The sequence below is a fragment of the Triturus cristatus genome, chromosome 8 (assembly GCF_964204655.1).
Source record: "Triturus cristatus chromosome 8, aTriCri1.1, whole genome shotgun sequence".
NCBI lineage: Eukaryota > Metazoa > Chordata > Amphibia > Caudata > Salamandridae > Triturus > Triturus cristatus.
This window is the reverse complement of record NC_140591.1, coordinates 14,171,724-14,194,543: the sequence shown is the minus strand read 5'-3', so window position 1 is coordinate 14,194,543 and position 22,820 is coordinate 14,171,724. Positions and strand designations below refer to the sequence as shown.

Genomic DNA, 22,820 nt, shown 5'->3' with positions numbered 1-22,820 from the left:
AGTGTGGATTAGTGGAAAAAAGAAGCACAAGCTGATGTCAAAACAAGGCAGCCTCGATATTCATGCGATAAAGAGACAAGAAGTATAGGGCGATGGAAGGAAGAGACGTGAGGTAGAATCAAGACTTGGCAGCTTCAGGATTCATTAGATATAAAGACACGAAGAGTAGGATGGTGAAAGGAATAGACATGAAGTGGAATCAAGAATGGGCAGCCTCAGGAATCATGAGTTAATAAGGCAAGACGGGGCAGAGGAAGGTAGAGGTGAAGGTTGAATCAAGAATATGCAACCTAAGGGTTCATGAGAAAATGTTGTACGGTCCTTACTTATTCAGTGAGAAGGCATGTTTGGGCAGCATAAGCTTAAACCTGTGGGGACTGAGCCCGCTCATACCATCATAATATGTTGACCTTGATCCTGGCTAGCTCACAGTTGGCCAGCCCGACCCGTAAACCTTACAGGGTACCTGACGGTGTCTGCAACCTCAGGACACAACAACCTAATTCCCACAAGGAAATCGAGGAAACAGATCTACCCTTTCATTGTTGACTCAGGCATTCCCAAGGGTAAACACAAGAGGTACATGATTTGGCATTTTCTTTATTTATTGAAGCAATTGGACTCTTGTGTAAAGATTGTTCCCTGCAATGATTAATAGAAGGAAACACAATATTGGAACTAGCATTGCAAGAATGGTGAGAAAAATAAACAATTCAACCATTGTGCATTTGAGTTGGTTATATAAACACATATAATTGTACTCCTACCTAGCGCTGCCTAACCTAACAAGCATTGGCCTAGCCAATAGGTCTCCCGTTTGGGACCTTATAAGTGTTTAGTTATCCAGCACAATATCCTTGGTGCAACAACATCAACTGTGTCATAGCTAAACACTTATAAAGTCCCAAAGGCGAGACCTATTGGCTATGCCAATGCTTGTGTATCTGGACATCCTACATAGTTGATAAAATGGGCACATTCCCAAGGTCGCCAGGGGTCACCATAGTAGCGATGCACATTTAACATCAGTGTGTGACCCTAGCAGACATGTCCAGTTATCATGAGTTGGCTTTTCAGTAATATGAAGATATTACCCACTTGTCACGGGGACCAGGATAAATACTACAGCTGACTTTCAAAAATTAAAATCGGGACGAGAAACACATGGCTACATTCCACGCTGCAAAACAGAGGTTATTTATTTTGCCATACCAAATATTCATAATAATATTGATGGATGAGTTGTTAATCCAGTATTTTGCAATTGCTAAGAAACATTTGCAACAAGCACTAGCAAAGACAACGGGAGTAGGGTGCTGGCCTTTTAGCATGCCAATGCTTATTCTGTTTGGGACTGGTTTTTGTACGAAAGCAAGCATTTTCTGAAAACAACCATTGTTTAAAAGTGAAAAAGGTGTTTTTTTAAATGTAACAGCACATACTGCACAAGTATTTCCTGGCATTGAAGGGATCTGTCTATTGCACGGATGTGCACTGTGCAAAGACAAATCCCGTCATTCACACTAAGTAAGCGAATGGCTTCAGTGGGTGGCTCCTGTACTCCACGCTGCATGCTGTGGTTGGCGGGAGGAAAATGTGAGCGACAGTACAGCAGGCCAAGGAATGATGAAGGCTGATTGAAAGCACTTGTAAGTATATATATATATATATATATATATATATATATATATATATATATATATATTCACTTAAAAAACCATAGGTTTCACACATGTTATAGTTAGCTGTACATTTCACTCGTAAAAAACCAATGAAATTCCACGTTATAGTTAGATCAGGTAACTATAACTTGCGCGCCCACAATAAACTGCTCATGACGTCACATATTACATCACTCATGACATGGTCAGTGACATCACTCATGACATCAATGATGACATCTGAAATTACACATTGTGGATTGCGGTCGCGCAAGTTATAGTTACCTGATCTAACTATAAAGTGGAATTTCATTGTTTTTTTACGAGTGAAATGTACAGCTAACTATAACATGTGTGACACCTATGGTTTTTTAAGTGAATTTGCAAGGTTTTGTAAATGATAATTCCTAACTATAACGTGTGTGAAACCTATGGTTTTTTCAGTGAATTTGTACGGTTTTTTAAATGCTAAGTTATGTATTTTTTTTTTTTTTTTTTTCTGGTTTTTCACTGTGCGCACACCCTGCGCGCACGGTGCGCTTCGCTCCGCTCCGCTCCGCTCCGCTCCTACCCTGAAAGTCTCGGGGTGATTAGTCAAGCGGGGGCCGAGAAAAAAGGGGGGTCCCAAAACGCGTTTTCCCCATGCATTTTTCCATAGGGACCTTTAGTCCAAGGTACAGCCCGAACTGCTGAACAGAATTACTTGAAATTTGGCAGAGAGGTAGTCCTCAGGTCAGGGATGTGCCTTTTGAATATCTGGAGTCAATCTGTTTAGTAGTTCCTGAGAAAATTTCAGTTAAGAGTACATATATATCTGTAAGCGCGCACCGTGCGCGCACGGTGCACGCACGGTGACGTGCGCGAGCGCAATTCTGATTGGTTGTTAGATGTCAGTAAACATTCTAATCGGTCGAAATCAGGAAGTGTCGGCCGCCATTTTGTCTCTCGCAGTCTGAGGCAGTGAAAAACAAAGGTGGAGAACGTGAAAAGGGGGCAGGGTGTACAGTTCCTGACCCCCTAGCCTTTGTCAGGGGGTCACTGAAGGACTCCCAAGGGTGAAAAAAACATTTATTTTTTTGACGAAAATGCGCAGGGTGAGCGCACGGTGAAAAACCTGAAAAAAAAAATATTAATAAATACATAACTTAGCATTTAAAAAACTGTACAAATTCACTTAAAAAACCATAGGTTTCACACACGTTACAGTTAGGAATTAGCATTTAAAAAACCTTGCAAATTCACTTAAAAAACCATAGGTTTCACACATGTTATAGTTAGCTGGACATTTCCCTCGTAAAAAACCAATGAAATTCCCCCGTTATAGTTAGTGCAGGCAACTATAACTCACGCGACCGCAATCCTCTGCTGATGACGTCAGATATTACATCACTGATTACATATGTGTCTTTCTGAAAAATAAATATTTGTAATATATGTATAGCTAAAGATTAATGGAAGAAGACATGGGTAAATTATACAGTGATGTATTATCTGACGTCATCAGCAGAGGATTGCGGTCGCGTGAGTTATAGTTGCCTGCACTAACTATAACGGGGGAATTTCATTGGTTTTTTACGAGGGAAATGTCCAGCTAACTATAACATGTGCGAAACCTATGGTTTTTTAAGTGAATATATATATATATATATATATATATATATATGAAGTCCACAAGTACCGGTCCAACGAGTTACGGTCTGTCAACGGCGGTCCGAGTCCGGAAACCGGAATTCCGTAATTAATTCACTCCCCAAAATCTCCTTGTACTGAGAAAATACTCGGACTCCAAAGTCGAATGCAAAGAAGATTTAATCACAAGTGCAGAACGACGCGTTTCGCCATTACGGCTTGTTCACGCTCAAACTCGTAATACAATACTCCATGTTTAAATTACATAAATTAGAAGATGGACTTATCACACCGAAGTAGAGAAAGTGTTTGTGAAGGTAGCGGCCATATTGTAACAGTGAAATGCCGATAAACAATAAGACAGTCAATTCAACCTGTACATTCTACATGAATATGTGGTACAGAACATCTCGTTGTTTGATTATAATAATACGCAGGATGTCTTTTCAAACATTTTACACCCAAAATCGGTAAACCTGTGATGTAATAAACAAACTATCGACATTATAGCCCAAGTGGGCCGGAGTACGTAGATGTAACTAAAATACATATCGGTACATCGGTTATACCTTGGTTACAATAAACCATATGGTGACAAGGTTGTGCGTGTTCCGGGTATAATAAAGTTATCAATTACAATGACCCGTACAAATGAGGAATAACTAAATTTGCCAAATCAGTAACGCACGAGAGGACATATAGGTACATAATCACACCTAAAAAACGCATCTGTACATAGGTTATGTCCTGCTCACAATAAACAACAATAACATATGCTGTCACATATGCAGGTATTCAATGTATAATAAAGTTACGGGTTTCAATGATCCATAAACAAGAGATATAGCCAAAATTGTCAACATCAATATGGGATAAAGACATACGTTCATAGTCACGTATAAATTACACATCGGTCTGAAAATTCTGTCCTGATTATAATACCCACAGGCAACGTGTGATAGCACGTATATGCACGTATAAGCACTGTATATGCTCAGAGTATAATAAAGGTACTGGCTGTACAGCCCCAGTGGGCAGAGTACAATTGCAACCACTAATAGAGAACATTGCATCCTATACAGCCAGACATGTAAACAGTTTTTTACAGTAAAAATTAGCAACAGGACCATATCCAAATGGGAAATTCATTTGTTGACAATGATGGCATTACATATCTAATCAAATGCTTCCTTCTTCATATGTGAAATTCGTATGACACCCGGTGTAACTCCATCTAGAATAAAATACAATACAAAATTTTAAAACCTACTAAACAACACTGCTGGCAAACCATTCTAACATAATCAGTGCAGATGTACTGCAAGTTCCTCACTCATATTTAAACCCTTAGGGGCTAAACTTTCAAAATCCACTATATAACGGGATTCTAGTTTCCTCAGGGAAAGTTCCCTATTGCCCCCTCTTAGTCCCAAATCTACTGAATCAATCACAACCATCCTGGCCTCAGTCTCATCCTGGAGGTGTTGATCAAAAAAGTGCCTCGCAATGGGGTATGTTCTATTGTAGTTTTTAATGGCACGAAGATGTTCCAACACCCTTTTTTTGGCTGTGTGTTTAGTGCTGCCAACGTACCATTTCTCACAGGGACAAATAAGGACATAGACGCAGTATATGGTGTTACACGTGAGTTTCTTCCTTATGGTGAATTCTCTTTTGGAATTCGGTACTTCCAGATTGTCACAATCTTTACTATGTCTACAAGCTTTACATTTGTGGCAACATCTAAATCCCCCATTACCTGTATTCATATTAGCCCCCATCTCTGTGATGTAATTATGACTAAGTTCGTCTTTCAGGGAGCATCCTTTTCTGAATGTTATTTGGGGGTTGCTCCCGAGAGCATCCTTAAGATGTTCATCGGTAAGGAGTACATGCCAGTGTTTCTTAAATATACTGCGTATCTCCTGAGCTTGTTCTGAGAAGGTAGTAATGAATCTAATATTGTCTTGTTTCTCCTCTTTAGTTTTGGGGAAGATGAGATCACTCCGGGATTTAGTCCCAACTCTCAATTTTGCTTCATTTACAATTTTGGCACTATATCCTCTCTCTTTGAACCATAATTACATCACAGAGATGGGGGCTAATATGAATACAGGTAATGGGGGATTTAGATGTTGCCACAAATGTAAAGCTTGTAGACATAGTAAAGATTGTGACAAGCTGGAAGTACCGAATTCCAAAAGAGAATTCACCATAAGGAAGAAACTCACGTGTAACACCATATACTGCGGCTATGTCCTTATTTGTCCCTGTGAGAAATGGTACGTTGGCAGCACTAAACACACAGCCAAAAAAAGGGTGTTGGAACATCTTCGTGCCATTAAAAACAACAATAGAACATACCCCATTGCGAGGCACTTTTTTGATCAACACCTCCAGGATGAGACTAAGGCCAGGATGGTTGTGATTGATTCAGTAGATTTGGGACTAAGAGGGGGCAATAGGGAACTTTCCCTGAGGAAACTAGAATCCCGTTATATAGTGGATTTTAAAAGTTTAGCCCCTAAGGGTTTAAATATGAGTGAGGAACTTGCAGTACATCTGCACTGATTATGTTAGAATGGTTTGCCAGCAGTGTTGTTTAGTAGGTTTTAAAATTTTGTATTGTATTTTATTCTAGATGGAGTTACACCGGGTGTCATACGAATTTCACATATGAAGAAGGAAGCATTTGATTAGATATGTAATGCCATCGTTGTCAACAAATGAATTTCCCATTTGGATATGGTCCTGTTGCAAAAAATGTTTACATGTCTGGCTGTATAGGATGCAATGTTCTCTATTAGTGGTTGCAATTGTACTCTGCCCACTGGGGCTGTACAGCCAGTAACTTTATTATACTCTGAGCATATACAGTGCTTATACGTGCATATACGTGCTATCACACGTTGCCTGTGGGTATTATAATCAGGACAGAATTTTCAGACCGATGTGGAATTTATACGTGACTATGAACGTATGTCTTTATCCCATATTGATGTTGACAATTTTGGCTATATCTCTTGTTTATGGATCATTGAAACCCGTAACTTTATTATACATTGAATACCTGCATATGTGACAGCATATGTTATTGTTGTTTATTGTGAGCAGGACATAACCTATGTACAGATGCGTTTTTTAGGTGTGATTATGTACCTATATGTCCTCTCGTGCGTTACTGATTTGGCAAATTTAGTTATTCCTCATTTGTACGGGTCATTGTAATTGATAACTTTATTATACCCGGAACACGCACAACCTTGTCACCATATGGTTTATTGTAACCAAGGTATAACCGATGTACCGATATGTATTTTAGTTACATCTACGTACTCCGGCCCACTTGGGCTATAATGTCGATAGTTTGTTTATTACATCACAGGTTTACCGATTTTGGGTGTAAAATGTTTGAAAAGACATCCTGCGTATTATTATAATCAAACAACGAGATGTTCTGTACCACATATTCATGTAGAATGTACAGGTTGAATTGACTGTCTTATTGTTTATCGGCATTTCACTGTTACAATATGGCCGCTACCTTCACAAACACTTTCTCTACTTCGGTGTGATAAGTCCATCTTCTAATTTATGTAATTTAAACATGGAGTATTGTATTACGAGTTTGAGCGTGAACAAGCCGTAATGGCGAAACGCGTCGTTCTGCACTTGTGATTAAATCTTCTTTGCATTCGACTTTGGAGTCCGAGTATTTTCTCAGTACAAGGAGATTTTGGGGAGTGAATATATATATATATATATATATATATATATATATATATATATTCACTGAAAAAAACATAGGTTTCAGGGGCGTTATAGTTAGCTGGACTTTTCACTCGTACAAAACCATTGAAATTCCCCGTTATAGTTAGTTCAGCTAACTATAACTTGCGCGCCCGCAATGCACTGCTGATGACGTCACATATTACATCACTCATGACATGGTCAGTGACATCACTCATGACACCACTGATGACTTCTCAAATGACATCACTGATGACATCATCCAGTGAATGTGTGTTTTTCTGAAAATTACATATGTTTTATATATGTATATCTCAAGGTCGATGGAAGAATAAATGGGTATATAAGTGTCTAAATGGATGATTTGATTTTGGAAAATTGATTGTATAACTGACTGATTAAGTGTATCTTAGTGAATACATGGCTTAGTGAGTACTGTTTAAATGTGTAAATATCTGTATCAGTCTCTCACTTTGTGTTTAAGTGGCTGCATGGGTTGGTGAGTAGCTACATGAGTGTCTATATAGGTTATTAGTTGGTTTTTTGAGTATCAGTATGAGTGTCTGAGTGTCTGTATGGTTCGGTGGGGGGTATTACTTAGTGCATAGGTGCATGAATGAGTGACTCACTGTTTGTATGTGTTGAAGACAGCATGTGTGCAGGACTGTATGGGTGGATGAGTGTGTGCATGGGTGTGTTAGTGAGTGATAGACTGTCTCAATAGTGTCTTTATGAGTAACTACATATTTTTTAAACTAGTATATGTGACTATCGGTGTATATAAGTGAGTATATGTGAGAGTGAGAGATTGAAAGAGTTCCCGTATGAATAAGTATGTGTTTCTATAAGTGATTGTTTAAAAGACTAAGTATGTGTAAGTTTCTGTAGAAGTAAGTGTGGTGGTGTGTGTATAACTGTCTATGCAAGTAAATGGATGTTTGATTCTTTATTAGCATGAGTGACTATGTGTGTGAGTAACTCTATGGATGAGTGGCGTTGTGTAACAGGATGTATAGGTGTGTGAGTACATATGATGAGTGTGTACATGTATGAGTGACTGTATAGGACTGTTGGTGAATGAGTGGATGTGTATGTGGATCTTAGAATTACTGAATAGGTTGTTGTAACTGGTATTGGTATGTCCATTGTTTTGAACATTGTAGTTTCTATTTTTGAATGTGTGTATCAAAGGTTATGTTAGGGGAAGAGGAGGTCTGCCACTCTATCACAAGGATGATGTCATCAGTGATGTCATTAGTGATGTCATTTGAGATGTCATCAGTGATGTCATGAGTGATGTCACTGACCATGTCATGAGTGATGTAATATGTGACGTCATGAGCAGTGCATTGCGGGCGCGCGAGTTATAGTTAGCTGAACTAACTGTAACGGGGGAATTTCACTGGTTTTGTACGAGTGAAAAGTCCAGCTAACTATAACGCCCCTGAAACCTATGGTTTTTTCAGTGAATTTCTAAGGTTTTTTCAATGCTAATTCCTAACTATAACGTGCCTGAAACCTATGGTTTTTTCAGTGAATTTCAAAGGTTTTTTAAATGCTAATTTCTAACTATGCCTACAGAGATAGGACATTTGAACTTGGTAAGAGGGAGATTTTGAAAAAAAACTGGGGTATTGAGTTTTTCCCTTTGAGTTACATTGAAAAAGAGGAGATTGTAGACAGGAGACAGATCAAATAAAGCCCATTTGAGATTAAAAACATTGGACGTTTCCTGGCTGAAACGGGTCTGTTGGCATGTATGGTTGTACTACCACTACCTCTTCCTTCTGCCCACAATGGTCTATTATATTGCCACAGCCTCTCTTGCCAGTCCTGTATTGTTGGTTTGTTGCCCCTGTCCCCCTTTCCACTGCCCTCCATAGTCTGTTTTGCTGCCACTGCCCTTCCTGCCTGCCCAGTGTGGTCAAATTGTTGCCTTTGCACTCTCCTACCTGCCTTCAATTTTCAGAGTCCGTGCCCCTGGCCTCTGCCTCTCAACAGTATCCCAATGAACAACTAGATTGCTAACATTCTATATTTATTACAAAAGTGTGGAACGCCTGACGTCATCTTGATGTAATCAAAACTGTAATACCTAGAGTATTTCCTTTAAAAATTACATATTTGAGAGGGTCTTATTTGCATCAAAATTATGGTTAGTGCTCTAAAAAACTAAAATGAGGACATATTTTCTGAGTTTTCAAATAGCGACAAAGAACTTTTAAATTATTTTTAATCTTTATGTTTTTTTATCCAGTTGACCACTTGATTAAATGTTGCACCTTGGCGAGAGAATGTGGTGTTACTTCCAGAGCTGCAGACTTTGCAACTGGGGAACCAGGTTGGAGTTTCTGCTTCAGCTCAACATTCTGTGATTGTGGTCAAATCAGTTAATCTCCCCATGTCTACAACCAAAATGAATTTGATGTTGTGTGATGTAACCAATGCCCATGTAAAGCATTCCAATACCTGACAAGTCTGCACTATATAAAACTGCAAATACACGCAAAAAAAGTGTTTTGCACACTTCTGTCATTGAGCTACATGTGGGCTACATCTGGGTGATATTTGTGCTGCATTTAGGCTCTTTTGTGTCTGGTGGCCATCTTGGGAGATTTATTTGTTATGAAGTTTCCTAATTTCCTCATTTACTGCAGTCTCCTCAGTAGGAAATGCTTTCAGTTTTTTACTTTGATTCCATCAAGAAGGTATTCAGAGATGTCACACATTTGCCATAAATTCTAAATGTTAGCACTCTAGTTGCTCATTAGATCACTGTAGTAAAGCTACTGCTCACCACGGAAGTCTGCTGCTGGTATTAAAAGTGCATGTTTCAGTCTGCATGTCAGAATTTTTTAATGAAATAGAAGAGAATTTGAGAAGTCACTCAAAATGTGCTCTAATTTTTCTTTCGTCAGCACCAATCATAATTTCTATGGCAAAATGAACCCCCTCATTGTGTTCCTTTTTATATTAAATGTTGTAAGTGTTACCAGTTTATTCCAATCAAGATGGCTTCAGGTGTGCCATACTTTTGTCATAAGTAAGACAGTAAGCGCTCTAGTTGTTCTTAAGAACACTCTGGGACATTCTGTCATTAGGCTATACTTGGGCTACATTTGGGTGATATTTGGGCTACATTTGGGCTCTTTTGTCTCTGGTGGCCATCTTGGGAGATTTATTTGTTATGAAGTTTCCTAATTTCCTCATTTACTGCAGTCTCCTCAGTTGGAATACTTTCAGTTTTTTATTTTGGTTCCATCAAGAAGGCATTCAGATGTGTCACACATTTGCCATAAATTCTGAATGTTAGCCCTCTAGTTGCTCATTGGATCACTGTAGTAAAACTACTGCTCACCAGGGAAATCTGCTGCTGGTATTCAAAGTGCACGTTTCAGTCTGCATGTCAGAATTTGTTTATGAAATAGAAGAGGATTTGAGAAGTCAAAATGTGCCCTAATTTTTCTTTCTTCAGCACTAATCATAATTTCTATGGCAAAATGAATCCCCTCATTGTGTTCCTTTGTAAATTAAATGTTTTAAGTGTTACCACTTTATTCCATTCAAGATGGCTTCAGGTGTGCCATACTTTTGTCATAAGTAAGACTGTTAGCGCTCTAGTTGTTCGTTAGAACACTCTGGGACATTCTGTCATTGGGCTATACTTGGGCTACATCTGGGTGATATTTGGGCTACATTTGGGCTCTTTTGTCTCTGGTGGCCATTTTGGGAGACTTATTTGTTATGATGTTTCCTAATTTCCTCATTTACTACAGTCTCCTCAGTAGGAAATACTTTCAGTTTTTTACTTTGATTCCATCAAGAAGGCATTCAGATGTGTCCCAATTTGCCATAAATTCAGAATCTTAGCACTCTAGTTGCTTATTAGATCACTGTAGTAAAGCTACTGCTCACCAGGGAAGTCTGCTGCTGGTATTGAAAGTGCATGTTTCAGTCTGCATGTCAGAATTTTTTAATGAAATAGAAGAGGATTTGAGAAGTCACTCAAAATGTGCCCTAATTTTTCTTTCTGCAGCACTAATCATACTTTCTATGGCAAAATGAACCCCCTCATTTTGTTCCTTTTTAAATTAAATGTTTTAAGAATTACCACTTAATTCCAACCAAGATGGCTTCAGGTGTGCCAAACGTTTGTCATAAGTAAGGCTGTTTGCGCTCTAGTTGTTCTTTAGAACACTCTGGGAAGCTGCAGTAGAACACAAAGGAATCATCTGACAGTCTCTGCCCTTGTTGGAAGTACATGTTTCACTGAGAATGTCAGACTTCATTCTCACATGACTGAGAAAGATAATGTGAATTTACCGAAAATATGCTCTCAGTTAGCTTATAGATCACCTTCCAAACCTCTGTGGGAAAAGCATGAGAAAATAGTTTTCTCTCAAACATGTTTCATGATATCACAGCAGAAGGCTTTTTCACATGGTAAAATCACCTTAGAACACACCACAATTCCTAAAATGAGTATGGTACCATCAACAAATGATTTATAATGTAACTAAAGTCTTAAAACCTTCTATTAACTGCATTGCTTTTTAATGAGGTGCTATCATGTATATTGGTCCCAAGATGGCTGCCAACACTTCTTGGATGAAGTGCTGACAGCCAATCAGATCTCACGATGAGATGTGTGGTTAGCCTCCGCCCAGATATATATGTGATTTTACTTTTGATCTTCTCAGGAACCACTGAACAGATTTACACCATTTAAGCAAAAGGCACATGCCTGACCTGAGGACTACCTCTTTGCCAAATTTCAAGTAATTCTGTTCAGCCGTTCGGGCTGTACCTTCGACTAAAGGTCCTATGGGAAAATGCATGGGGAAAACGTGTTTTGAGACCCCCCTTTTTTCTCAGCCCCCGCTTGACGAATCACCCCGAGACTTTCAGGGTAGGAGCTGAGTGGAGCGCCCCATTAGTTTTGGAAATTTCACGAAGATAAGTCAACCGATGCCAAAGTTATTCAAAATAGAATTTTCAGATTTCCTATGGGAACTCGGTCCTAACTATAACTATCTACTGGCGACCGCCAGTAGATAATATATATATATATGTTGTGGCTAACGCCAGACCTAAACATTTATGAAAATCAAAAAATGGTGGTGGGAGGTTGGTAGCTGATCTGCCCCACAGAGATCATATGTCTGATGTTCGAAAACTGCATCGCCTTTTGCTGCAAGAATCGGTCAAAGGCCTGTGTCTGATTTGCAGTTGTATCTCTGGCACATCCCCAAGCACTTAAAAAAACAATTAATTCTGATGCTTGTAAGAGAGGACATCCTTCCCCTACAGCACTCACCACAAGCCTATTCTGGCTGTGGCCTGGAATGGTCACTGTGAAGTGTTTAGAAGGCCACCTCCATACTACAGAAAGCACTATGACGTAATATTATTAATGGCGGTGCGCTACATAAATGCCGAATACCAAATAAAATCTGCCTTTACTGGGGTGAGAAAACACTTTGCTCTTTCTCTGCGTGATTGAGTTGTTTCAGCAAAATCTCTGTGGGAGGTCAGAACCTCCCTTAACCCTGCACAAGAGTTAGACCTTGCAACCAACTTCCCTCAAATAGATTAGGTTTCGCTTTCATGAAATGCATGACTTTATAGAGAAACTCATTTATTTGAAACTACATATCTAGTTTAACGTACTGCATGTCACACAGAGATGCTTAACAAATGTACTTAACAAATGTTTTCATTCAGGGGAGAGGGGTCACGTAGTCTGCTGGATGACTTCTGCTCCCCAGGGGAAGCGCGTTCACCCCACAAGCCTTCCAGGCTGCTGGCCACAACAGCTGTTTATTTTTACGTTTGGGCGTCAGCCGCGCCACCCATTTACACTGTGATATTAACGTCATTAGTAAAAGCAGGGCAGCTTGTAATGATAGGCAGTCACCTCTACTGCCCCTCCTGAGGGGGACAGGAACCATCGATGGGAGGCGGCGCAGTATTTCATCAGCAGGTCTGAAGCAGTGTGCACACATGATGGCACAAAATATGTGCCTCGTCTAAAATGTTTTGAGATGGCCTGTTCCATAAGGAGGAATAACCAGTGTGTACATTAATGATTGTATCATAGGCTAATGCATGTACGTCTGAAGCAAAAGTTAAAAATAAAGTATAAAAAAATCACACGTTCTGGAATCTGAAAAGGCAATGCGCCTCTTGAGTCTGGAGAGTAATGGGCTGAAAAGAAGCCAGAACAAATGTCAAATAAATTCATAATGGAGGCCTGCGGAGGTTATGGCAATCTGCTGGGCTACAAGCACAAACAAGCCCGGGAGTGGTGCGTGCATGCGCGCGTAGTCTGCTCTTTTTGGAAGCTCATACTCGTGCTTGTGGCGCGCCCCCTGCTCAATCCCGCAAGGTGGATGCCGCCACCAGCACGAGTGTGTGTTTCCAAAAAGAGCAGAGCGACGGCTAAAGGTCCTCCTATGCAGCGCATGCACGCTGCGTGGGCAAAACCTATAAAGCATAGGGTGTGTGGGCCTGCCAGAAAACCTTGGGGTGGTCTAACTCCCCATTTACCTGTGAGTGTGTGTAATCTGGTACCCAGTCTTGGCATGGACCAGGCTGCTGACCTTCTCAGGATGGTGATGAACTCCAATGGGCTGTAATTCAGGCACAGGGTGTTCGCGATAATCTATCAAAACGCTCCTCTGTCTAAACAAAGGCCTGGTGTAGTTTATATAATAAACTGGGCCCATTTGCACTGTGCCTGAGCTCTGGCCTGGCCGTTATTATTGGACAGTTTGCACAGTGTACCCCAGTCCTTGAACAGAATGTTCCAAGGTATGATAATGTGCCTAAAAAAGAAAATGTATTTGTAAGCAAATCTTTTATGTTATCTTAGGTGGGCATGCAAGCAAATGTGCCCTCAAGTCATCATTTATACGATGCTAACTTTAACCCCTTCGCTGCTGCGGACATTCCGCTGCAGCGCTGGGGGGGGCAGGGGGGCAGCGCGGTGGGCCTGTGCTCATGACGGAGCCGCTCCGTCATGAGCCACAGTTGAGCTGTGCTCATGACGGAACGGTTCCGTCATGACTCCGCCCATTTGCGTTGTCCCCCCGCACAGGCGGGGAAACAGCGCCGCGCAGGCGGAGCGGCCGCCAACAGGATTGTCATGACGGAACCGTTCCGTCATGAGCACACGGCAACCGTGGCTCATGACGGAACGGTTCCGTCATGAGCGGGGAAGGGGTTAAATGCGAACATGTAAAATGGACGTGTTTGTGCACAGAGCCTATGTAGCCTCACAACTCCCTCTCCTTGTCTGTAAGGTGACTAAACACTTCATAAAAATCATTAAAAAATCCGAAAACCAAAGCTTAATTTGTTAATGAAACCCAACAGTCTAATAAAAATTAGGCACTTTAATAATACAGCGTAAAGAAAGCCAAATTGCATTAAAAAGACAATTTAAAAATATGCATATAATAATAGCATCAAAAAAATCAATTCTGCTTTAAAAGTTGCTGAATTAAAAACAGTTCTCGAAACTGCAAGGAGGTTTAAATGTTCCGAGAGCCAGAAAAAACAATGTTGTTTCCAGCTTTTGCAGGTGATGTTTCCGTTGGTACCCCAGTCACAAGTTCGAAAGAACAAACATGGTCATATCCAAGCCAGTCAGCAGCTGCTGAAGGCATAAGAGCCAGTGGTGCCTCCGCAGAGAACTATCCAGGATCCAAAAATCAAGAGATGTCTCATAATATGCATTCTGCAGCGACTCAATCACGCAGGACATCTTTGCAAATGGATTCTTATCAGCAATTCTACATCAGTAGACTGGTGCAATTGCATTGCAAAGGCACATATATACATATATCCAAGGCAATCTTGAAAGTGCACTGCAGGCAGCGGAACACAGGTTGTATGCAATCTAACCACATAGGTCAAAAGGAAAAAGACCAAATGGCTTATTTACAAGCCACTTGCGCCACTGGTGCGTCATTTTTCCCCATAAAAAAGTGATTCACCAGTGGTACAAGGGGCTTGTAAATAAGCCCCCAATTGTCACTCAGTTCCTGAAGCTAGAGCATGCCAAAATATTGCACCATGTGTTCACAACACATTGCCACATGTGGTAATATCATTCCCATTTGGCCGTGTGGTGGAACATCCATTGCAAAGCGGTAAAAATAGGCTCAGGATCCCGACAACCAGAAACAGAATGAGCAGTATGTCTCCGAAAATACTGGAAACCAAGGAGAATATAACACATGGAATCCCTCCGAAGACAGTCTGGAAAGAGCTAAGAAGCCCAGACCCAATCACTTTGAAAAAGTGTACTTCTCCTGTAGTATTTGAAGCATTAAATATTCGGTGCGCCAGTTCTACAAAGTGTTGTGGGTTGTTAGTGCGCAGTAGTGACTGGATTTCAGAAGAAGTCATTGCAACTTGAAGATCAAACGTCTCCCTTGCAGGTGTTAAAGAAACTTTCTCCTGAAACAATAAGGCTTTCAGTCTGCTCAGACTATTAACGTTTACATTTGAAGTAGCAATTGAAGGCCATTTCGTCACTCCTCTAATTGTATAAGCTGGTGGAGAAAGCACTTTTGTACAACAAGTCACAACCCTGGAAACCGTTACCACATAGGGTACTCCAGGTCTCATCCCACAGCAGCCTTGGTCATTCAACATCAAATAACTTCCATTTGAAAGCAATCTGAATGTTGGATGAATTATGGCAGCTGGGGAGCCCTTCAGATAACAAGCTAAGTTTGCTTTTGAAGCATTACAAGCTCCGTGAAGTGTTATCTCCCTGCAAACTAGAGAGTGGCCAAAAGTGTTCTTACCGTCTGTACCACTAAGAAAAACTTCAGTTTCCCCATTCCTACACCTGTTATCGAAAGGTAGAACCCATGCCTCATGTAGAAATCTCTCCCCAAATGCTTCAAACCCACCCACCTGAAAGTGTTTCAAACAGGATCTAAAATGGAATGTTGAAATTAGTAGAGAATTTAATCCATAAATTATCCAATCGGCGGATGGCGTTTCCCCCACAGTGAATGGTAATTTCTCTAGGTGTTCTATGTTTAAAATTTTGTATGTTGCATCCTTCTCTGCCATTAATTTCTGCTTGCGTGTTAAATTGTAAGGCAGCAATAAATCGGTCATGTTTAAATGCTTCCAAGGTACATTACCATTCTGCAGAGTTTGTAAAGTCCAGCTTAATAGCATTATGGATCTAAGCTTACTTTGTCCGTGTTGTGAGAGGGACATGTCACTCTGAATGATGTCAATAGCTGATGACACAATGCTACTCAGGGAATACATTCTAGTGGATAAAGTAGTCCTACCATTGTCAACTACTGCTAGAGCCTTTTCCAAATGTATTCTGTTAATCTCATGTAACAACTCAGTAGCTTTCTACTGTGACACCTTCCACAACTCGCTGTACCCTGTATACAAAAAGTGTTTATGAGGGGGCTTTCTAGGACCTAAAATAAAATCCTGCAAATCCACGTCATCTGAAAGGAGAGACAAGTGTTCTTTCACCTCATCCAAGGTGGAATGTTGTAACCACTCGAGGCATAACTTTCCCATGCTGTATGTTGTTACCACTCCTGAGTGTTGTGTCTCTGTGTAACGTGGGTCTGGTCTGTTTATTCAAAATCTCTTCGTGTTGTTCAAAAAACGTGCATGACACCCATTAGTGTTTAATGGCCACACTAGCCACCCCTCTGAACTGGAATGGGAAGAATTGTATGTACCATTCTTAAGCATGTTGTTGAGGTTTTCCTCTGTGTAGTTTTTGAATTGTTGCCAATTTTCAAAACATGCAAATGTGGGAATGTTTGGTGTGTTCAAATCCTTTATCCTGGCCAAGCCTAGGCAGGATGTTTGCTGTACAGTTTTGTTTGGAAAAATAATTTGTCTTGGTATTAGACATGCTCTAAACAAAGCCTCTTTGCCCTGAACTTACCAGTCTTTAATTCCCCAAACAGATATTAAGTCAACATTGTCTTTCCAGAAGTCGTATCCTTGTATTGACAACTGGGAAATAAAGTGGGCTGAATAAATTAACTTAGTCTCGGTCAGCATAGTTTTCTTTGCCAGGGAAGGGAAAAGTTTAAAATAATAAGACTCTGGGTCTACTGGACCATTGCTAGAAAAGTTTGCATACTTCTGTGTGTATGTTTTGGAGTTACCCGAAGGTGGTGTAGGGCAGTGTTCCCATTGTGTGTAATTAAATATTGCACGGTGAGCACTAGCTCTGTGTAAGTAATGGTGCGCATAGTGATGGTAACAAAACATGTCATCGTAATTTGACATTCCACTATACATATCTTCCCGGTCAAATACAGTATAGTGTTCTAGCTCAGAAAGCATAGATCTTACAATCTTTAGATCCCGATCATCAGAGATGCTGCCAAGAGTCATAATGTCACCAAGGGATATTTTGAATACATATGGTATTTGCAAAGTTTCTCTAGGACCAAAAATATCTAATGATACCTTATCCCAAACAATTCCATCAATTACCGGAACCGCTGAAATGTTCACAAGGGGCAGGTCTCGCCGCACTTTATGTGATGAAGTGTAAGGCGTCAATACCTCTGTTACCAGTTCAACAGCAGTGCGTTCCGGGAGATAGTGTCCATTTAAAAGTTAAAAAAAGACTGTGACAAAACCAATCCATATGAAAAGGAAAAACAACAAAATGGAAAATCAGATGTAAGTTGATGGTGGAACAAAATATGTATTTTTAAGCCAAATTCTAAATGCATTTATTCCATTCCGAGGTGGATCTGATGAATCCTGGGAAAAGTCATTAATGTCAGCATAGTAGCCAGAGGCAGTCTGTGCAAAAACAGGGACCTCACAGGACAGTGTGGAACTGGTAGTGAACTCCAAAGGGGAGTCAGAAGCAACTTCATTATTGGTGTGTGGTGTTGAAATCTGTGAATTTGCATACAGTGTCAGATACCCCCAGCTGGGGAGCAGAAACATCTGTGTTGTTTAAAGCTTGTAAAGGGATTTCATGTAAGGTGGTGAGAGAGGACAGGTAACTGTGCGGGAGCCCTTGTGGCCTACTTTGCAGGACCGGCCACATGGTGTGGTTTGATTAGATCAATTGTCACAAACCTCTTTTTTTTACAATGAGCAAGGGGTGGTAAATATACAGTTCTGATACCGTCAACTGCCAGGACCAGCACCAATGCTCTGTGAGATGGGCCAAACTCTTTTTTGTCCACTATCTTTTCTCGGACCAGATCCCCGATCTTTGGAATCCAGCCAGGAGTTGCTGGTTCTGCCTTCACTTCTGCAGTTGTGGAATGTTTCTCAAGCTTGTTCCTTTGCTGGGGGCGCTAGGTGGCGCTGGACCGTCATGGCCGCGCTTTAGTGAGGCTCTCGCCAGCCGGGCGACAAAAAACCCTGCAACAACATCCTACATGCCAGTTACCGACAATCAATCGATACCTATGGACAGCTGAAGACCGCGGGACCACTCGGTGCGAGTTTCAAGTCCGTGGGCGCCTTGGCGGTGAAGATATTACCCGCCGCGGACGGGGCAGCGAGAGGAGCGGACCTTCGGAGCGGAGGCTCCCAGCAACGCGAGACCGGGGATTCCTCAGGCCCTGCGAGCCGCAGGGGAGTCGTGGACTGTGATTGGCGCGGCGGCCGCTCTGCTGGACGGCCGCGGTGGGCTTAGACGTCCCCCTCCCTGCACCGCGACTGCCGGTGCCCACCGGATGAGCCGGACGTGCAGTGAACGCGGAGAGGACCTTGCTGCTTCGAGGCTGCGGACGTGGTGCGTGTAAGTACCCTGCCCGCCTGACCGGACCGCACTGAGGCAGGGGGGTGCACTTCTGAGCCCGTGGGACATGGGGGTGCCGTGGCCGGGGGCACCAGGAGCTGCATCGAGGTGGGGGCTGGTGGCAGAGCCCCTCCACTGGCGTTGCGAGGTGGCAACGGCCCTTACCCAACGGACGTCTCTTCTGGGCCTGGCTTGGTGTATCCCCCGGGCCTGGACCTTGTGGCCTACGGGGCGGAGTGGCGCAGCCCTGTCCTTGCGGGGGCTGAGGAGGTGCTGTGGCTACACGGAGCGCCTGGAAGCCAAACTGAACTGCAGAATCCTGGCGGTTAGAGGGGTCTGATCGTCTGGTGAGCTGGTGTTGGCGCAGCGGACAGTGGCTGGCCCCTCGACTTGGTGCTCACGTGGTCGCATACATTATTGAACTCACCTGGCGGACTGCCTCTCGGAGATCTAGGCTCTCGTCTGAAGCCGCCATGGGCAAATCGGACGCAAAACAAGCGACGCTACAGTTCAACCCCCCCAAAAAGAAAACGCGAGCGCTGCCTGCGGAGAGTGGCGAGTTGGGTCCCAGCGAGGAGGAGGAAGTGGACTGGAAGGCTATCCTTCTCGGCATGCAGAAGAGCTTAACATCCATTGACATCAAAATCGACAACATGAACACACGCCTGGAGGCGGTGGTGCACCGGCTGGACCAACACGGAGAGCGCCTGAAAGAGGCGGAGGGGCGAATATCGGAGCTGGAGGATAGCGCAGTGGCTGGTGCAACTAAGTTGACGCAGATGGACCGGCTGCTCAAGGTCATTGCCGACAAAAATGAAGATTTGGAGGCGCGCTCCCGGCGGAACAACGTTCGCCTGATTGGCCTTGCGGAGTCCAGCGGTGGGGGCCGTATGGAGGATTTCATTGAGCGGCTGCTGATCGATAAATTTGGAAGGGACTCTTTCTCGCCGCAGCTGGTGGTGGAGCGAGCCCACCGCTCCTTGGGGCCTCGTCCGGTCCCTGGGGCCCCACCGCGCCCTGTCATCATCAAATTTCTGAATTACAGGGATCGGGATGCCGTACTGCGCCTGCCCAGGGAGAAACAACCGATCCTGCATGAAAACGTCACCATTTCATTCTACCCGGATTTTACCCAGGCAGTGCAGGATGCCCGTCGAAAATTTACAGGAGTAAAGAAGAAACTACAGCAACGAGACATTCCTTACTCCATGCAATATCCAGCCAAGCTCAAGATCACACATCATGGCAAGCCCCTTTTCTTTGGCAATCCGCAACAGGTGGAGGACTTTCTGAAAGAACAGCCTTCTGCGGCCCCTCGGCGACGCGGCCCTGTAACGGGATCGGGCTCCAGCTCTCCGACGTCTGCACCTGACTGATGAGTACCGCTGTTCTGGTTCATGTTCTGTCTCTTTACCCCTTCATGTGTCTTACCTTCCTCCTCGGCACTGCCTGCTCCCCCTCGCTCTTGACTCTTCTCTTTAAGTGACCTGTACTTTGGCTGTGGAGCTTGGGAGGATCACGTTTTTGGGAGGGACCGTTCCCGTTGACCCAATGTAGGACTGCCCTGGCCTTTCGCCCTCTCTCTATGATGTAAGGGATGAACGGACATTACTGTTTGGGGACCTGTATGTGCTGTCGCCTACTGTTGACAGGGTACTGGTCTGGACATTGCCGACCTGATTCGCCCTGGCACTTCCCCCCTGTCCCACTTGGACTCCTCCCCCAATGGGGTGATGGTGTGGTGGGTGAAACAAAGGGAATTGGGAAGGGCAGGTCCGGCACGCCGGCGAGTCCCCCACAGGGTATACCCCACTTTTGCGTATATGTTTGTTGTAAAGGATGGGAGGGGGTCTGAATTCCGGCAGGATTGGGCTGCAGTGGTGGGAGGGGGTGGGATGGGGGTTGGGGATGCCCGACATGATTGGGATTTCGAAGTGGGCGGGGGGGTGGGATTTCCACGGACTGTTTTGGGTTTGTTGTTGGTCTTCAGCATGAGCACTGCGAACAAACTTGTTGAAATAGCACAGTGTGCCACCCTTTTTCGACCAATACATCCATGGCCTTGCTGCCAGTTGCGCCTCTTAATCCATAATTCATTTATGGGCACAAATGACCCACACCACACGCACTGAGCTCGGGGGGGGAGGAGTGCTCACTGCTATTAGCTGGAATGTCCATGGCCTGGGGGAGCCAAGGAAACGAAGGCGAATCTTGGGTGCCCTAGACAGGTTGCATGCTCAGGTTGTATTTCTTCAGGAGACTCACATGGACCCTCTCCGCAATGCCACCTTCGCTGCCAGATGGGCTGCCCACTCACTTCATGCGCCATACTCGTCTTATGCGAGAGGCACTACTATCCTAGTTAAAAGGGGAGTTCCCTATGTTCCCATAGGCACCGCCACGGATCGCGAGGGTCGTTATTGTATAGCGTGGGGTAGGATAGGTATCGAGACCATCACCCTTGCCTGCTCTTATGGCCCCAACTGTGATAACCCGAGCAGTTTCATTGCTCTCTGGAACAAGGTCAGAGAAGTGGGATCCACACACCTCATTTGGGGGGGAGATTTCAACGCTGTCTTAGACCTCGCTTTGGATAGGTCGAACCCATCTATGCACCACTACACTAATACACACAGATACCTAAGGGACATCTGCGACACCCATGAGATCGTGGATACCTGACGACACTTACACCCGACTTCTATGGAAGGCACGCATTGGAATCATGCACATGCAACTTGGGCCAGACTAGATTACATTATGGTGGATAGGGCCCTAGCCCCCTCCTTGGTGGAGGTGCGACATGTAGGCCGTACGTACTCCGATCACTCCCCGGTACTGACCAAGTTCCGTCTACCCGATATAATGGGCAGACCTCAGACTTGGAGACTCCAACCCACCATCTTACTTGATGAACTATTTCGAACCGAATTGTGTCAAGAGCTAGAAGATTTCCTATCCCGTAACAGGGGAACGGTAGACCGGGCGGCCACTCTCTGGGAGGCGCTAAAGGTCACAATACGGGGATTCTGCATTTCTAAAAGCTCCGGGGTACTACGGACCTTGCGAGATACATTGCGCAAACTGGAAACTACACTCCACACCCTAGAACATAGCCCAGACTACGCCAACAATACAGATGCACAGGCAAAGTACCGCGAGACGCTATCGGACTACATGTCCACCGCTGAAAGAGAGGTGAATTTCCGGGGCAAGTACTTCAAAGCTCGTACGTACGGGGAAGGGGAACGACCCGGTAAATCTTTGGCGGGAGCGATCCGCCCACCGCGAGGCACTAATTTTGTGCTGGAGCTGGAAGGGGAGGATGGGACTCCTTTACGTGACACGCACTCGCTTCTGGCGGCCTTCACTACCCACTATTCCACGCTATACTCTACTACTAGGGTCGGTGCACTGGACATGGACGACTACCTTCGGGAGCTCACACTGGGATGGCTCTCTGACCGTCAACGGGAGTTCCTGGCAGAGCCGATCGGCCTGGAGGAGGTTAGAGATGCGATCAAACAGATGGCTCCGGGAAAGGCCCCTGGCCTGGACGGGTTGCCTATGGACTTCTACAAGGCGTATATGGATATCCTAGCTCCGGTGCTCCGGGAGGTTTTCATGGAGGCGCATGAATCGGGCACGCTTCCTCCGTCAATGCAGGAGGCACTGATTACCTCCTTGTTGAAGCCTGGGAAGCCGCCTCAGTGCTGTGACTCGTACCGCCCTCTCTCGTTAATTAATTGTGACGCCACAATCCTGACTAAAATACTAGCTAACCGGCTGCAGTTGTTACTGGGAGGCCTGGTGTTATCTGATCAAGCGGGCTTCGTCCCTGGTAGGGCCACTTCCAATAATCTCCGGACGCTATTTTCCATCATGCATAATGTAGACCCGGAGTTGCCATTGGTGGCGGTCTTTTTGGACGCCACCAAGGCCTTCGACTCGCTGGAATGGGACTATCTCCACTGTATTTTGCGCAATATGGGCAT

At 43.7% G+C, this 22,820-nt stretch overlaps 1 protein-coding gene and 1 pseudogene across 1 annotated transcript in view; one reads left to right on the top strand and one right to left on the bottom strand.

Moving 5' to 3' along the window:
• CASQ2 (calsequestrin 2) overlaps positions 1–22,820 on the top strand; it is a 301,670-nt gene that overhangs the window by 153,246 nt on the left and 125,604 nt on the right. The window lies entirely within an intron of this gene.
• LOC146799840 (uncharacterized) lies at positions 16,986–19,300 on the bottom strand (annotated as a pseudogene).